At 38.2% G+C, this 17,107-nt stretch overlaps 1 protein-coding gene across 2 annotated transcripts in view; it reads right to left on the reverse strand.

Annotated features, from left to right (window-relative positions):
- Nucleotides 1–17,107, reverse strand: part of LOC306861943 (bifunctional heparan sulfate N-deacetylase/N-sulfotransferase 1-like) — an 83,494-nt gene that overhangs the window by 48,757 nt on the left and 17,630 nt on the right. For both annotated transcript variants that reach the window (XM_079404451.1, XM_079404450.1), the window contains one exon: nt 9,258–9,359. The gene's annotated coding sequence lies outside the window, so the exon portion shown is untranslated. The remainder of the gene's footprint in view (nt 1–9,257; nt 9,360–17,107) is intronic.

A 17,107-nucleotide genomic window follows, 5' to 3' on the forward strand; every position in this document is an offset into this window, starting at 1 on the left:
CATTTTAATCATGATCCAAACAAAGATGCTGCATGCATGCAACATGAGCAGACTTTAATCTAAATTAAATTGTATAATTTCAAAATTTGAAGCAAAAACATAGTGGTCTGACTTCAGTTTTGTAAAACTACTGCACAAAATGAAACAGCAGACGAGCTGAATGAGGCGCAGATTCACTCTCTGCCAGCAGGTGGCGCTTAAAGCGTTTCCTTGATTTCCGCTGTAAACAAAGCAGCGCTGCACTTGTGAATTTTAATATGCATTATACAGAGGCAAGATGGTATTTTTTCTTTTCATCTAAACTTTTCTAAAGGCAGTAAGTTCCCCTCTCAGACATACATTCATATAAACTCCTACCCCTAATTGAATAGCATCTTAACCGATTTGAATCGTCACATATTTGAATCGATTTTCAACCGGCTCGCGGTTAATCGTTACATCCCTAAATGACTTTAATCTCGATATGGTTTTATTAATATTGCTTAGCCCTTATCCTCTTCCATATAAAATACTTTTAATTTATTTTAAAATGCATTTTAAAATGAACTAAATTATTTGGTATTAATAAGTCTGAATAATTGATTATTATAATGGTTTCTGAAGGTTTGTGCCCATGTACAGTAGACTAGAGTAATGGCAAATGAGAAGGCGAAAAAAACGAATCTTTAAAAAAAATATCACATTTTAAAATCTATTAAAATAGAGAACAATTATTTGAAATTGTAATATTTCACAATATTACTTAACAGTCTTAAGGTCATTGCACACAGAGTACGAAAGATTTCAACCGAATCTTTTGCACGTTAAAAATAAATACAACCTGTCATGTCAATCATGTTTACACACTGCTTCCGAAATTCATTCTTCATAAAAATTTTGGATCGGGTTCTATTTTTTGCATTTTTCACATCCGTAGCAAGCATTTTGAGAGGTGTTTTGACAATTCAGAGCCACCGTACAAGCAGACGCCAAAATCCAGAATGATGAAATAAATGAAATCGCTAGCAAAGCATCAAACTGAGCCACTGACATTCTGAAGTAAACTTTGAATCGTCCGTGATAATCCCGCTGCTCAGTGGTAAGGAGGGGGAATCTCGGAATTGGATGGATCCAATTTGTCCTTTCTTTTTCTCTTTTTAAGAAGCAAGGGGACAACAAAAGCATCCTCACTGCTTGAAGACTCCATTTAGCACTGTTTTGCGAATTTTTTCGCAAAGGATTAATTAATGCGCATCAGACTTAAGTGTGCAAGGTTCCGGTCCGTGACAAATTTTTAGTATAATGAATACGAGAAAGAAAAAAAAAACGCATATGAAAATTTCAGACTCAGTGTGCGACCTTTACTGAGTATATGAGACTTCAAAAAAAGTAAATATTCCAAACATTTGACTAGTAATATAACAATATAACATATACATTTTTAGACCTGTAAGCATTATCCAAAACTTAACGTTTTTTTTTTTTTTTTTTAAATACACATCAGCTACTTTTTTATGGTGAACCCCTAAGATATCCAGTTGGCCTGCCAGAGCATTGACTCATGCTGGAATAACAAGAGTTGGAACAAAGACGCACGTCAATCCACATCCACCCACCTAAAACACCCTGAAACCATCCTGCTTTATTCTCTTGCTCGTCTTCCGAACTGCCAGAGCGCCGGGTGCCATTTGAAGGCGAGGTGTAGCATTTGCACTGCCTTGATCATCAGTGTGTGTGTCCAAGCTCTCAGTGGGGAATTCTGGCTGGCATCTCTTCTGGAATTGGCAACACTATTTGTCAGAAACAGTGAACGACTCTTGCAGAGATGAGCATCTTAAAATGTCAACATCATTGGAAAGGCGCACAAACACTATTTTTTTTTAAGTTATTTGCTTTTTTGCTGAAAAATCAGCAAAAGCTACTTCAGAATTGCACAGCCTTTTTGCACGGCAGGACTTCAAGTCCAACTAGCTTTAATCACAGTGACGCAGTGAGTCATCAGGGAGACTTGGCTCAAGGTTCGCTGCGGGATTTTGCAGAAAATCTCACCCATGTTCACAGTCAAGCATGTGGCGTGCCAATCGATAATAAGCTCTACTGTTTGAGTGAAAGGTCAGTCAACAACTTTCAGCAAATTTCGGATATCACTGAGATCAGACACTATTATTTCTTCAGTAGAGTAGATGCGGCTACTTCAGTGCAGAATAAAGTGCTGAATAATGTTATTTATAAAATCACATCAGTGCAACGCATCCCTGGGGGACCGGTCTGACATTTGAGGCTAAAATCCACTAAGTGGTTCCATCGTCAGGGTGCTAAGTCGAGTCCAGCTTTCAGGCAGTGGAGGAAACGTTCTCTCGGTGAGGGGGAATCTATACACACGGGAACCGTCTCTGTCACTTTCATCGGCACAGCATGCTTAAATGGAGTCATCACCCCATGAGAAGTCAGGTTGGGAATGGTCTAAATGTACCAGACCAAGTCACATGTGATAGGGAGGAAGAGATGGACACTTATTAGACACTTCTATGACGACCGCATTCTGGAGCAAGAGCAAGAGTAACTGGGTCAATGACATATAAGGATGTCCACAGGTATCATAAGGGATTTTTTTGGAAAAATATAGTTTAACAAACGTGTCAAGTTATTAGAAATGTACTGTATTGATGCTGGTTTCATAACGTTAACACAATTTTCAAGTGGGTTTAAGGGTATGACCATCAAGTAAAAAGCAATAATTACACATTAAAGATCCATACGTATGCATAATCAGTTATTTAAAAAAAAAAAATTGATTTTTAAAAAAGTAAAAAGAAAAATGTCAAGATTTTCCATGAATAAATTCATAAATCTCACTTTAAGTTTCAAAACTATATCAGGTTTTTGGAGAATCAGGCGACATTACATTTTACAACTTTATTGAAAATGAATATTCTTTTTAAAAATTGTTGTTAAAGCATAAATATTATATGTATTACATTTTTAAAACCTGAAATAACTTTGCCATCATAAAAGGTTAAATTATTCGATGATGTTTTAATATACTAATTACACAGTAATGAGGGTCTGTCTATATTTTTATGAAAACCTTACAACAACAACAATAAATAGGGGTATGAACAGAAATTAATAAAAATTAATAACAAAGGTTTTATTTACGAGAATTTCCTTTTCATTGAAAGTTTTTTTTCTTCATTATGATATCAGGACAGGTGCATATACACTGACTTTAATTTATATTAAACATATCAAAATGAAGATTAACCCACAACTTAAAAAATAAATAAATAAAGCTAATAAAACTTCATCCCTTGAATCGCATTTGAATGTATTTTTAACAAGTAGGACAAAAACAAGAAATCGAGAGCATCATGTCACTGACCCAAGTGTTACTCTTTTCTAAAATCAAAGATGTTCATCTTTAGACAAACACCAATAACTTTAAGCTGAGGTTTTCAGGATGAAGCGCACAACAAAGCAAGAAAAGTGAACCCAATTCAAAAGGTTAGTTCGATATCCAAAAGATTATCTCTCACGACAATAATTCTCCAAGAAATTAAGTTTAGAGCGAATCGATAGAGAAAATATAGAGGATTAAGTGGAAAAAGCAGGGAATCTTTTTGTATTGCGTCAGCGCCGAGCTCTCTGGGTTGAAGGATGGCTCCCGGGGGCAAGGCCTGTAGGCCTCATTCCCCCCACAGCATGCAAAGAATTCCTAATAGCACCGCACATTATGAGAGCGGAACAGACTACTCAGCGAATCAGATCATTGAGTTGAACAGAAGCTGGGGAGGAAAAGAGCGAGAGAGCAGCGGTAGCATCTCCGCTGAACATTACAGGGGGGAATACATTTCTACCCAGCATCCCAGTCGACGGCTCTTTTCCCGGTCTCCGCCCTACTTGGAGAACATTCGAGCACTTGAAGCATGCTAGCACATGTGGCCTGCTGGTGATTGCCCTGGATCGTGAAGAGAGCACAATGAGATTGTTGAGACGGCTTATTGTTCTGGGACCGCGAATGGAACATGAGGGGCTGCCAGGAAAACCGGGGGATGTTTCATTGTGAATGAGTGCGTATGTCTGAGAACGTCAGTAGCATTATGACTGCACAGAGCAACAAAGTGCTCGGTGCATGTGGAGCCCATGAGAGAGATTGATCGATACCAGGTGCTTGTTCCATTTAAGCCGCCCAAAAAGGACATGAGCTAAAGTTAAAGCACCTCTGTGTCTGCAAAAGTGGGTCGAAGTACCACTCCTGTTGCTGCGCTGCATCCGTGCCGACTCCTCGGGTCAAAGGAGGTTGTGTGGAGCTGGCAGGCAACCTGCTTCTTGTCTCCCAAGGTGCTGGGAAATGAAAGAAGGGTGTTGGTCTCCAGGCAAATTCGATCAATCAGCAGTTAGAGGGCAGTGGTGCAAGACACACAGAGGGGCGTGTATGGAACAGGGTTGAGCGAGGATGGGCATGTGTAAACGTATGCACACACACAAAAACACCAGCTGGCAGACGGCTGTCAACTGACGTAGGATGCGGAGAATGATGGCCACAATGGGAACATATTGTAAGAGTTCATGTAAACTCTTTGATAATTTCATAATGACAATATTAAAATAATGATTAATTTAATAATAATTATCATCATAATCATCACTACTACTACAAATAATTTTTTAATATCATCCATTGTTGGAATAATTTATTATTAGGTGCTGCAGCTAATAATAATAATAATAATAACAACATATATAATATATAATGTATATTAAAAATGTAAAACTTTAGTTTTTGATTTATTACAGTATAATAATAATAATAATAATAATAATACAATTCTAAAAACATATATGTAGTATTGTTTTATTTTGTGGTACCTACAAAATATAATAATAATAATAATAATAATAATAATGTAAGTACTGCTTAAAATCTAAGTCATAATTATTGTAATTATATACATATTAAAAATGAAAAACTTTTAAAACGGTGTTGATTTAATACAGTATAATAATAATAGTATCATCTATTATTATTAAAGAATCATTATCATACTTCTAACATTATAATTTCGATAGCAAATATCCAACGTGAGTACAGAGTTCCAGTGACAGCCCTTTGAAACAACCTTATAATTCAGACATAAATCCAGTATTGCATGCATAAAAATGTTTACTCTAATCCATATTCTCCTTTCAATCTGCACTTTAGAAAACAAACAGCCAGTGGTTTAATAGACATTTCTGTAGGTAGAGTCTTTTCAGTAATGAAGTTTGTGTACGATTAATGCTACACACAGATAAAGGACAACAAAAAGCATGGTGGGTTATCTCGCTCTTCCGAATGGCTCAGAGTGAATGATAATGCCACATGCCGAGTGAGCCGGCGAGAGCGATCCCACCGGTTCCTGCACTCCGCAGGACCCGTGAACACCTGAACCATGTGTGGACGCTGCTTCGTCAGAAAAATCTCTTTCAAGTGTGGAATTGTGATGATTTGGCAGGGCAGGACGACTGGAGTGTGTTGGGTACAGTCATCAGAGGTCCCGGGCCAATATGCAGCTGTCAGCTGTTTGAAATCTCACCTTCATTTCCTTTGACAAAGCAGCACAGGCCATATACTGAGCCCAGACAATGTTACATCCACAGAGAATCATTCTGAAAATGGGAACAGACACAAACCTCACCTTGACCACTGCTGAGACAATCACTAAACAGAATGAGAAATCAAGGGAGGGAGAGAGCGCAAAAACAGGATGACCAAGAGAGTAAACCAGTACTGTTTAAGCATCACGGTGAATTTGCTCAAAAGGCTGTTTCATTAGTATTCATAGACATGATCCAGGCGCCCTCCACAACAGTTGTAGGTTTGCATTTACATTTAAAAACACTCGCACAAAAGACGAGGACGGCACAAGTCTAGTGCTCTTGGCACTGCCATTGTCTAGAGCAAATGATCTTGGGCGCATAATTAACCGTATTTACATGAGTGCAAAAGAACGAGTGTTAAAAGAACTCATTGTGGTTGTTTAAATGCTTATCTATTAAAACTGTTGTTAGTGCAGATTCTTTGCACTATATATAAATGCTATATATAAACACTATTGTTCATAAGTCTGCCATTTTTCATGTTTAGTGTTTTTGAAAGATTTCACCAAGGCTGCATTTATTTGATCAAAATACAGTAAAACAGTAATGCTGTGAAATATTATGCAAATGAAAATATTATTTTTTTAACTTGCCAAACAGGTGTGTAATAGTGCACACAAAGCAGACACAAATGAAGTCAGTGTTTCACGTCAAGCAAGTCGAGCTCCAGCTAAGGATCAAGGGTTTAATCACAGTTCAGAAAAGCCCTGAACTGATTCAAGAATAAGTCTTTATTAAGTACAATTCGATTCCACAAAAGGAGGAAAATCTCCAGACCTTGCCAAGCCATTTCACATGGAGTCAAAGTCAAGCCACTACTTGGTATCTGGCATAGACCAAGGCTGCGGTTCCCAAAAGTGTTGTAAACCTAAACAGATCATAGAAACCATTGGTGCCAGCGGTTTCTACCATCTACTTAGGCTTACAATGCTTTTGGGAAACAGCCTATATTTTGAGTGTATGTATAAACAGCAAAACATAATACACAGCATTTTTTCACATTCTAAATCTGAAATGCTAATCTGGCCCACATCTCACAATTAGCATTAATTTTTTCTCTTATGTTAGGTAAGATAGCAGTGATATCAAATCAGCACTGAGAACTCAGGTGAGTATGTGAGTGTTAACAGCTTACTATTTTTTTAAATTATATGTTGACATATGCAGTTTAATTTAGTTATGAAGTGTATGGGAAGCAAAAATGCTCTAAAAGACAAAGTTGTGCTACTCAACTAAATAGCACAGCACAGTCGGTTATATTTTTCAGGGTTTCTGTAGGTTTTATGATGGTAAATGCAAGACTTTATGACCAAGAAAAGAAAGTTTAAGGACCAAACTGAATGGAACAATGCGTCAATAAATTCTCTAAATGTTCATGTCTAGACAGAGAGCAGACAATGAGCAACACTTTAAAGTTTGAAAAACAACTTCTAATATACTTTACTTTTTAATTGATTTTATAAGAAACAGCTTAACTAGAATATTGTAATAATTTTTACACTACCTTCTGATCACCTTTTTCCTCAGTATTTTTTCGTCTTGTTTTCCAGTGCAATAGATTTACTTGAGATGCAAAACGACGTCAGATCAGAAGATCTTGTTTTCTGAGAAACTGCTCAAAATGTTTATGATTAAAATAAAAATCTCAAGCAAATGTAGCTTGATTTAAGGCCGTTTAGATGTGCAGAGACAATATGTACCCACTTTAACATTGGTTGAACCAATAGCATTTCCTCAAGCGCGGAACTATATGTGACCCTGGACCACAAAATCAGTCTTAAGTTGCACAGGTATATTTAAAGCGATAGCCAAAGATACATTGTATGGGTCAAAATCATAGATTTTTCTTTTATGCCAAAAATCATTATGTTCCATGAAGATATTTTGTAAATTTTCTACCATAAATGTATAAAAACTTAAGTTTTGGTTAATAATATGCATCGCTAAGGACTTCATTTGGACAACTTTAAAGGCAATTTTCTCAATATTTCGATTTTTTTTGCACCTTCAGATTCCAGATATTCAAGTAGTTGCATCTCGGCCAAATATTGTCCGATCCTAACAAACCACACATCAATGAAAGCTTATTTATTCAGCTTTCAGATAATGTCTCAATTTAAAAAATTGACACTTGAGACTGGTTTTGTGGTCCAGGGTCACATTTGACTAATGAAAGGTGGGTGTGTGTTCAGGGAACCTCTTTGAAAAATGTTCACACCTCACATTTTAAATAAAAGTAAATTAAATTTATTGGTGAGGAGGGGGAAGGAGGTGTTGAAAGCACCAAATTAGCTGACTAAAATTATGATCTGTAATCTGATGTTCCATCTTCAAATAAAAAGGATACAAAATACAGCACAAAAATAACTGCAAGTACTCCAGTTGCTCTAACAAAATCACACTTTCTTAATGAGAGGAAATAACATGTCTGTGCTTCATGAAACTAAGACAAGCTCATGTTAGCCCATCACGACGCATCTAGAGTGATGCCTTTTTCACCTATTAATAATTCACTTCTGCCGATGGCTCTCAATTATTTATGAAAGTTTATAATTCATCTTCCACCTTCACTTCCATAAGGTGAAAAACAAAAGGAGTTGATGTAAGGATCAATGATGCCCGTAAACATCACATCACCATCAGGCCCTAAGTACACAGCTGTATGAGGCTGTATGTGCAGGTGTGTTACAACAGCATAAACATCTGAAAATGTTTAGCAGTGACTATTTGAGGCATTTTAACCTAAATGATCAAATACAGCTCACAGCAAAACAACAGATTGGCAGAATTTCAATTTGGTAAGGAATCCAAGGTTTCATTTTTCATGCATTCCCACAGGCAGGAATGTGAACCGTGTGAGGGATACAGTCGGGCTCTTCTCCAAATCTTTGGCTGATCAGAAACACAGGTAACTGCCATCAGTGTGACCCCTGTGCTGTTCTGTCTCTCTCTGAATACAGAAGGGAAATGCTTCATACATGATGCTTTAAGCCCTGTCGCAACGCAATACTTCAATACAGGCCTCTATAGACATCCCCTCAAAGACCTACTAACAAACCATAGCCAGAATGCGGCAATTTGCCATTTTTATTAATAGAATAATGGGAGCATGGCCAGGAAATCATAACTGCAAACTAAAGGCCCTGATGCACTTCTAGTGAAGTAAAAGAATGGACTGGTGCACCATTTTAAACAAAATAGCAGCTCACCAAAGCAAAGAACCCAGAAAGGTTTGCAAACGTTGTTTTGGACTCCATTGACTTTCAAAAACAGTTGAAACTGTCTTCACAATATCTTCTGTGTTTCAGGTTTGAAACAAAAATAATGATGAGTGAATAATTACAGATTTTTGTCACTTTTGGGTGAATTAAAAATTGCATACTGCCCCTGTAAGTTGCAAATTGACTATTCATGAATGAACTATTATGAATTCATAAATGCTACTAAGTCAGAAGCCAGTGGTATGACTATATGTGACTACCCGGTGGTGACCATTTGAGGACTTGAAAATGAGTTTACTCTGTGTTCTGTCCTTTGACAGGCAAGCAGCTGGTGCAAGCACATTACATGAAACAGCAAGGCCACACAACAACGGTCCAACTGGTAAAGCAATAAACCCTGACCGGCTCCCATCCTACCTCTGGTTGACAGTGTGGCCCTCCCAGAATCTCATCAAAAGTGGCTCTGCTCGCCTGAGCTTGGGATCTGTAGGTGAGTCTTCCGAGACGCTGCAGGCATTCCTGCGAAACAAATCAGAGCACATCGATTAACAAAGCAATAACAGGAGCAAGCAGGGGAGAGTATAAGGGACACACTGGTGGGTTTCAGACAGATTACCACCCAGGTTTTCTGCAGAAAAACAGGCCTTGCTTAGATTCATTCAATTAAAGTAACTGGACGGATTTAAAGTGTATTAAATAGGGACATTTGCATATACCTCAGTTTTGAAATTACAGATAGTTATGTTTCAGGTACAGCCGGGGATAACACAATTTAAAATTCCTTTTATTTTAAGCAGTAGTTTACTGACTGAACAATGGCTGTCGATACTGCTGCAACACTACTTGCACTGCAGTTTATGGGGAAAAAAAAGATTTAACGAGTTTCCACTTTTGGATGCAAAACAGTTTAAAAAAAATGTATACTTTAGTCAGAATTACTGCATTCTTCTTCTATTGTGCTCCGACTATTTAAAGTTTAATAGAGACTAATAGAGACAACTACCCCTTTAAATAACCATGCCACTCCATAAGAAGATTAACTAACTAACTAAATAACAGCATGGGTGAGTCACTGCTGTTCACTGCCTGGCTGAAGCGGTAGAGTGCATTAAGAGATCATTTAGAGTATCTAAATCCAGCTACTGCCCCCAAAAAGCAAGTCAGTGTGCTTCGAGATATATTATATGAATAATTCAAGCAGAATTTGTCCTGTTTTGATGCTCCACGGCTTCGGCAAGCACAGGTCAATTTATCCGGTTCCTACCGGAGCAGTCAGGGAACTCGCGGCCTGCAAAAACTCTTTAAATTGAGCTTTCATGCATGAACTACAGTACGCATTGTAGCCCCTGACAGGAGAAAACGAGAACAAGGACCTCTCACAAATGGAGTAAACTTCACATCAATATTAGTGCTGAGACGTGTGCTTTATCTCGAAAAAGATACATTATCTTAGCAAGGCCACATTACAGCAGCGGGAGGGGAAAAGTGCTGAATCCGAGCAGTTGGATTGGAACCACCAAGGGATTGGCAATGACACAGTGGCAGCTCTGGATTCCTGCCAACCGGTTCCTCCAAAAAAAAAGGAAAAAGTCATATCTTGCAGTCTGTCATCTTGGCAAAGAGGCAAGAGAACCAACATGCTTTTCCAGCTACGTTCCAAAAGGGTTAACATAATGCAGATCTGTCCAATCGAGAGGCAAGATATCCAGCAGACGGCCGCAAACGCTGACGCACGGGCGCTCAAGCGCAGTTCTCTGCTCCAATGACCGCTCTCTAATCAAGAGGCTCGTGTGGAGAGGTCTTGAGTGGTGGATTACAATCAGAGGTGCACAAAATCAGCAACGGGTGCCTTCATCGGTCCTGAGGGGTGACAGGCGAGAGCACAGACAGAAAGAATGGTTATTGCAGCTGTTCGGGGCCAAGACCCCTTATATATCCGGCTGGCAAGAGCCACTTTAAAAGAGCATCAAAACACAGTGTAGGTGAGCACAAGGAATGGAGCCAAAAATAACAACTTCACACTTCACTGGTGCCTGTCTGAACAGCTGAGGCCGTTCCTCACCGGCTCACACAACTGCTGCAAGCTCGCTTTCTGGACAAATGCAAATCCGTGGGTTATTAAGGGAGCTCACGAGTTCCTGAGCCCTCACAAGACTGAACATGAAACTTTATGAAGGATCGTTGCAGGCAAAAATCACTGAAAACAAACAGACAAAATTCTAATTCGGAAATCCGGAGTTTACATAAATCTACACCATCTGAAACAGTTTTCTGAATTTTATGGTACCAAAGCAGACCATAAGACCATAGGTAGTGTGTCATAATCACTTACGATTACTAGGGAGAGAAATAAAGAGGTCTTCTGTTTGCCAAATCAGTTCATTGTGTAAACACATGTAGGTATATATTTGACCTCATAACTTGACCTCATACTACAGCGTAACCATTTTCTAAAAAATAAAGTCAATAAACTGTAAATATTATATGTAGTATAGCTGTAGTCTGCAGATAGATAGATGTTGTGAGTGAAATGAAAAACAAAATTTTCCATACAGTTATAACATGGTGTAGCTACATCTTAATCATAAAAAAAAAAAAAAAAAAGTTTTAAATTCATAATCATTTTAATTCTATTAATTTGTAAATATTATTACTTTATGATTTAACCACACAACATTTCCAGAATCATTCAGAGACATTTTTGCTCAAAATGGTATAAAAAGGCTGACGTGAATGCAGAGAATGCCTTTGCATTCATTTTTAAGCTAGGAAAATGTTTCTTTATCTTGAACACTCTGGTTTGTCACTGACCCAGCAGAATCAAATTCTTTGCAAATTGTGTGTCAAAATGCCCAACATATCCCTATTTTCCAAATGTGATTTGTTGTCATAAGATAGTTTAGACGGAGTATGAGACAGGGAGAGGAGGAGAAAACCCTCCTAAAACGGCTGCACATTTAAAGCAAATTTATCAAATTCATGCCTTCGGCCCGTCATCTCTTTTCCTGTGCCTCTTGCCAAAACAGAAGTTGCTTTGCTCTTTATCACAGTTCATATCCCTGAAGCCAGGATATCACTACAGAACCACATACCACAATATAGCTATTTCCCCTGCTCCCCCGCGCGCACAAATGCCAAGACGTAACAGAAAAAGCATTCACTAAACAGCTGCTCAAACCTTTTATGGTGGTTTTGTTATCTAGAGCTCTTTTCAATGACAACAGTGAAGTATTACCTTTAGAAAAAGGCATTTATGATTTTCTGCATCAGACATAAAATCATTTAAAAACTGACAAAATGTCACAAACGTTGTCCGTGGGCTACGACTTCAATATTCCATCAACAGCGCAGCGAGATTTCCATTACGCTTCATTATTCTGTGACCAGAGGACAGCTGACAGCAACTCGAGGCATTGAGTTTCTATACCATTCAATACTTTACATTTAAAAGGTTTGTCTTTTAAAAAAAAGGTATGTAGCAAATACTGAATTTAACATGCAGAGGTTAGCCAATCATAAAAGATTGATTCACAAAGCAAAAACACCCTGTTTTCCTCTAAGGGTCAAAATGAGATAACAGAGAATAGACAAAGCTAAATTGGTGCAAGAAACTGTGACATAATAGGTAAAGTAGAATAAAAAAACTAAATCGAGATTAAAACAAAACAAAACAAAAAAAAGATGAAAGAACAAGAAGACTATTTAAATATTTTTGGAAAAACTATGCCCTTTAAAATGTGTAAAATATTACGGTCTGTTTTATTTTGCAAACCTCTGTAGTACACCAGCATATAGAGACCTCAGAGTGAACAGACATGGACTAAAAGCCACCAAACTTCAATTTCATGAGGTATCTCTCACTCGGCAGCTTGCAGTAATAACTGTTGTACCTTCATAGCAGCCCACAGGAACAGACAGAATTAATACGTTTAGTAAACATTATGTCTTGGGTCATTGCACAGAGCTGGTCCAATCTTTCTCGGTGCAAGATACCCATCTTGGATATCAGTGGAGAAGTAATGGTTTTCACCCCCTAAATCTGGGTTGGAATGCAGCTCACAGCTGTCTGGCTGGATCAGCAGCTGAAGAGGCTGACAGAGCAGGAGGAGCTGGAACCCTGACAGCTCTGGATCCATGCGTCGCTGGCTTGGCCTTCTCCACGGCGGACCCTGGCATGACTCCAGGTCCTTTCCCAGACCCAGGTGGTGGCTTATGAGCGCACTGAGACGCAGCACCCTTTCAGCATTACGCTGGAGCAAAGAAACCCACCCTACGAAAAAGTTTGCATTATGACGTAAATTATGGCCCATCTATTCTAGTTTAATTCAAGGCTATCACCAGTCATTCTTGCAACTTTGCCAGACCGTGTCTATGTCAGACAGCCAGATAATGTTAACAGAGTTCACAACAATAATGTTCAGTACATCCCAGAAAACCAAATGTTTAAGTTGGCAAGGCATAAAAACACACGTGCATGATCAGTGAATGCAAGATGTAGCGACAATGCAACAGTGGCCCAATGAGCCAAAAGACAGTCTGTCAGCTAACCCGTAACTTTCTCACGCTGGCTCCGAGCCAGTGGGACATCTGTACACTTCACCCAAAAATTAAAGTTGACATTATTTTACATTCATATATAATGTCTGAGCTGTTCTATACAATGCAAACATACAGTGACCAGTATGGGGGGCTAGAAGTGCCACTTAAAGGTGCCATAGAATTAAAAACTGTCTTTACCCTGGCATATTTAAATAATAACAGTTCTGTACATGGAAATGACATACAGTGAGCCTCAAACACCATAGTTTTCTCCTTCATATGTAAATCTCGTGATTAAAAAAGACCACTGAAAAACAGGCGAATCAGAACATAACACTGACTGTGACGCAACAGTCAGGATCACTACGCCCCCAACATTTGCATAAACCCGCACTTTAAGCCGGCCGAACCATCAGAAGCTCTGCAGGTATTGTAAATAAACAAGCGCGGACAACAGCGAAAATAACACAATAAATGTTATGTTCCAGGCCGTGCAGGGGGTGTGAAGTGCAGGGATGGGTTGGTGTCTGTATTCAGAAAGGCACAGAAAGCAAATAACGCGAGCCACTAAAGGGACATGGTTAGCTCCTTGCTAGCGGTAGCCTGTTACAGTACATAAGATTTCACTCTCAGTAAGGAGAGATGAGGATGATGGCGAATGACTTACAGATCCTGAGCACCACTGACAAGCATCTGATCTTGTGAAATGTGTGGTAAGTACTGTTGCTCCATAATGTAAACATAGTTTGTGTGATCGCGTCTCTTTAAAGTGAACTATAACGCGATCGATGGATCGTTCAAAAGCAGTTTCAATGCCTCGCATATTAATAACGGCTCCCTGATGCCCGCGTTTTATATACAGTATAATTACCCGACGATATAACTGCGAGAGAAAGTATTTAAATATACATTTTCCTCCCTGTGCTTCCTTCTTCCTGATGAGCCGTACTGTGAAACAGCCAATCAGAGCAGAGCTCATTATTATTCATGACCCTGCCAAATAAGCCAATAACAGACCGTTTCATTCTAGGGAGAAATCCTAGGGTTGTAAATGGACATGTAAAATCGTTTCTGGAGATTTTTTGCCCTTACCTAAGCCACATACCTTCTGTGTAGATATCAGAGAACAATTTAAAATACTGTATCAAATGTATTCTATGGCACCTTTAATACAAAAGGAAAAATAATTAACAAAATTAAAATACATTTTAAACTGATTTCTTATTCATATTTAAAATGTAACAAAATAAAAAAAATTACAAAATGGTAAAAAGAGTTTGGCAAAAGGGTAAAGAAAAAATACTGAATGTATAAAAAATTAAAAATGCATTAATATTTTAAATAAGCAGTCATAATCACTTGGGCAAGAAAGGCATCATATACAATATTTCATAATTCAAATCCATATTGCAAGCGATTTGTGTGATTTGTAGTCTTCTGAAAGCTTTGTGTGACAAACATGCCTTTGGTTCTTTTGTCATGTGACTGCTCAAAATGTACTAACTTTTTTCATACCTTATACATATCAATAATTCAATTTTTGTAAGGTTTCTCACACAAAGCTAGAAACTTGGAATAAGTCATTTAAGGGCTTGACATTCCCTAATTTTTCCTTTCATGTACCATAAATGAAATCAAGCGGATTTTGAATTTCAATCCGTTTAACACATCTGGAAAGTTCTTCTAATTAGATTATTGTACAAAACCAGAGCCACACTTAGAAATTACATCAATGAGATTGAATTACAAGATGCAGATGAATTTGAATTAATTAATTAGTGATCAAAGGCAGAGAAACAGCTGCTTTTATTTTTCCACCTTTGATAGGTACAGATGAGAGAACATGAAATAAGGGAAGAGAGTGTTGAATGTGATTGCAAAAAGATATGAATATTAATTTGGCTGAACTATTCCTTTACTACCTAACGTTCTAATGCAGAAGTGGTAGATCAGGACCATCTAATCAAACTGTAACCTTTTTCCATAACAGACAAGCAATACTCTCTGTTGGGAGCCACACATGAGAATCAAGGCTATATATGCTCACTGATTACATCACCCAATAACGGCTTTGCAGTAGGAGGGTTATTGTGTAGGTAGGTGCACATCTCTGGAGAGGAATTCAACTGAAGAACCACCTCCAGACTGCCATGAATAAACCTCCCCAGACTAAAAGGGGTACACGAGTGCTCTCTTTTTAATTCTTTTGCAAATCGCCCCTCAATTTGGACTTTATTAACCACAAATGCTTTAGAGAATCATAACTCTTTTTGGCAGAAGTACTTTGGCTAAAGCTCTCAATAATCGCTCATCGTTGCTGGCATTCATAAACAGCAGGCACCTGACTAGTGGGTGGTGAAAAATAAAGCTAGAACAGTAAAAGCCTGGCTCTGTTACGATCCCTCATGCATCCTAAGTGATGTGATGATAATGGTCTGACGGATTTTAATCAATTGCTTAACAGACAGTAATGTATAGCTGCCCAGCGATGGCATGAACTTCAAACCACAGCTTCTCAAAGCATATTTGAAGAGCATGAGCTCCAGCAGGATTTCAGAGACATGCATATATGCATACATATGCAGCAAACATGCCTGCTTAACTTTGCTTGAGTATAGTCAAGGGATGCATGATATATTAATATCTTATCCATCATCAGCTGATACAGGGATTTTTTAATTTATCAGTATTGGTTGATATTAGATATTTAATTGAGATGTGTTCATTTCCTCTATTATCATCATCTAATGCTCACTTAAAGGTAATCTTTAACAATCTTCATCTCAAAATGATTTTTTTTTCATTCTGTACATTATAATATTGTGATACCTAAACTCTGCAGGGACACCGGCCCTCTCAGCTAGGTAACTAGTTATGATATAGCTGGGGACTACTTTCAGGCGCTGCGTAATATCATGGTATGGCAGCAAAATTCCTTGATTTTTACGCCGGAATGAGAGTATAGTTCCTAGCCATATTAGCCTAGAAAATCGCAACTTTTCATTTTCCATCGGGCTTAGTACACGATGTAACTACAGAAGTTTTAAATAGGAAAATTATCTAAATTCTTTGTTCATTTTTGAGGGAGATGTTAATGGTCTACTACACCAATTCAATGATCTATGCTACGCTAGGCTAAAAGTGCTACCTCCAGACCCGGAGATAGGCTGAATGGATTCAGTAAAACTCAACTATTTAACTCTAGGGGAGTTGTAAAATGAGCCTATTTTCAAAAAAAGTGGTGTTTTCCTTTAATACAACAAAATATTCTGGGGGCTGTGAAATTGTGAAAATGCATGTGGTAGCTGGCAAGTTTACAAAAAAAATAAAAAAAAATAGGATATTTAAATAAATGCTGAATATGTGACTGACCACATGAGAAACGCATTTCCAGGTTCGTAGGATCCAAAACTCACATACGTTCCATCACTGAGAAAAGCCATGCAAATTAATTTTTTACAGACATCCCCATGAGAAACAATTACCATCCGGCTACTAAACGAGAACTCCATGCTGCATTGAACAGCCTCCTTGACAAACTATCCTCCATTTCTATTAGCTAATGGCAGTGGCTCATGGAGGAATTATGGGAACTGGTCTGCTGATGACCGTAAGCTGGTCATCTCGACTCGATCTTCCAAAGAAGCCTGTATTATCCGCTCCGATGATCTGGTTTATCAGGCGATCACCTCTGACCTATGGTAATTTAGCAAATAGAATGGAAAAAA

The sequence above is a fragment of the Barbus barbus genome, assembly GCF_936440315.1.
Source record: "Barbus barbus genome assembly, chromosome: 43".
In the NCBI taxonomy this organism is placed as follows: domain Eukaryota; kingdom Metazoa; phylum Chordata; class Actinopteri; order Cypriniformes; family Cyprinidae; genus Barbus; species Barbus barbus.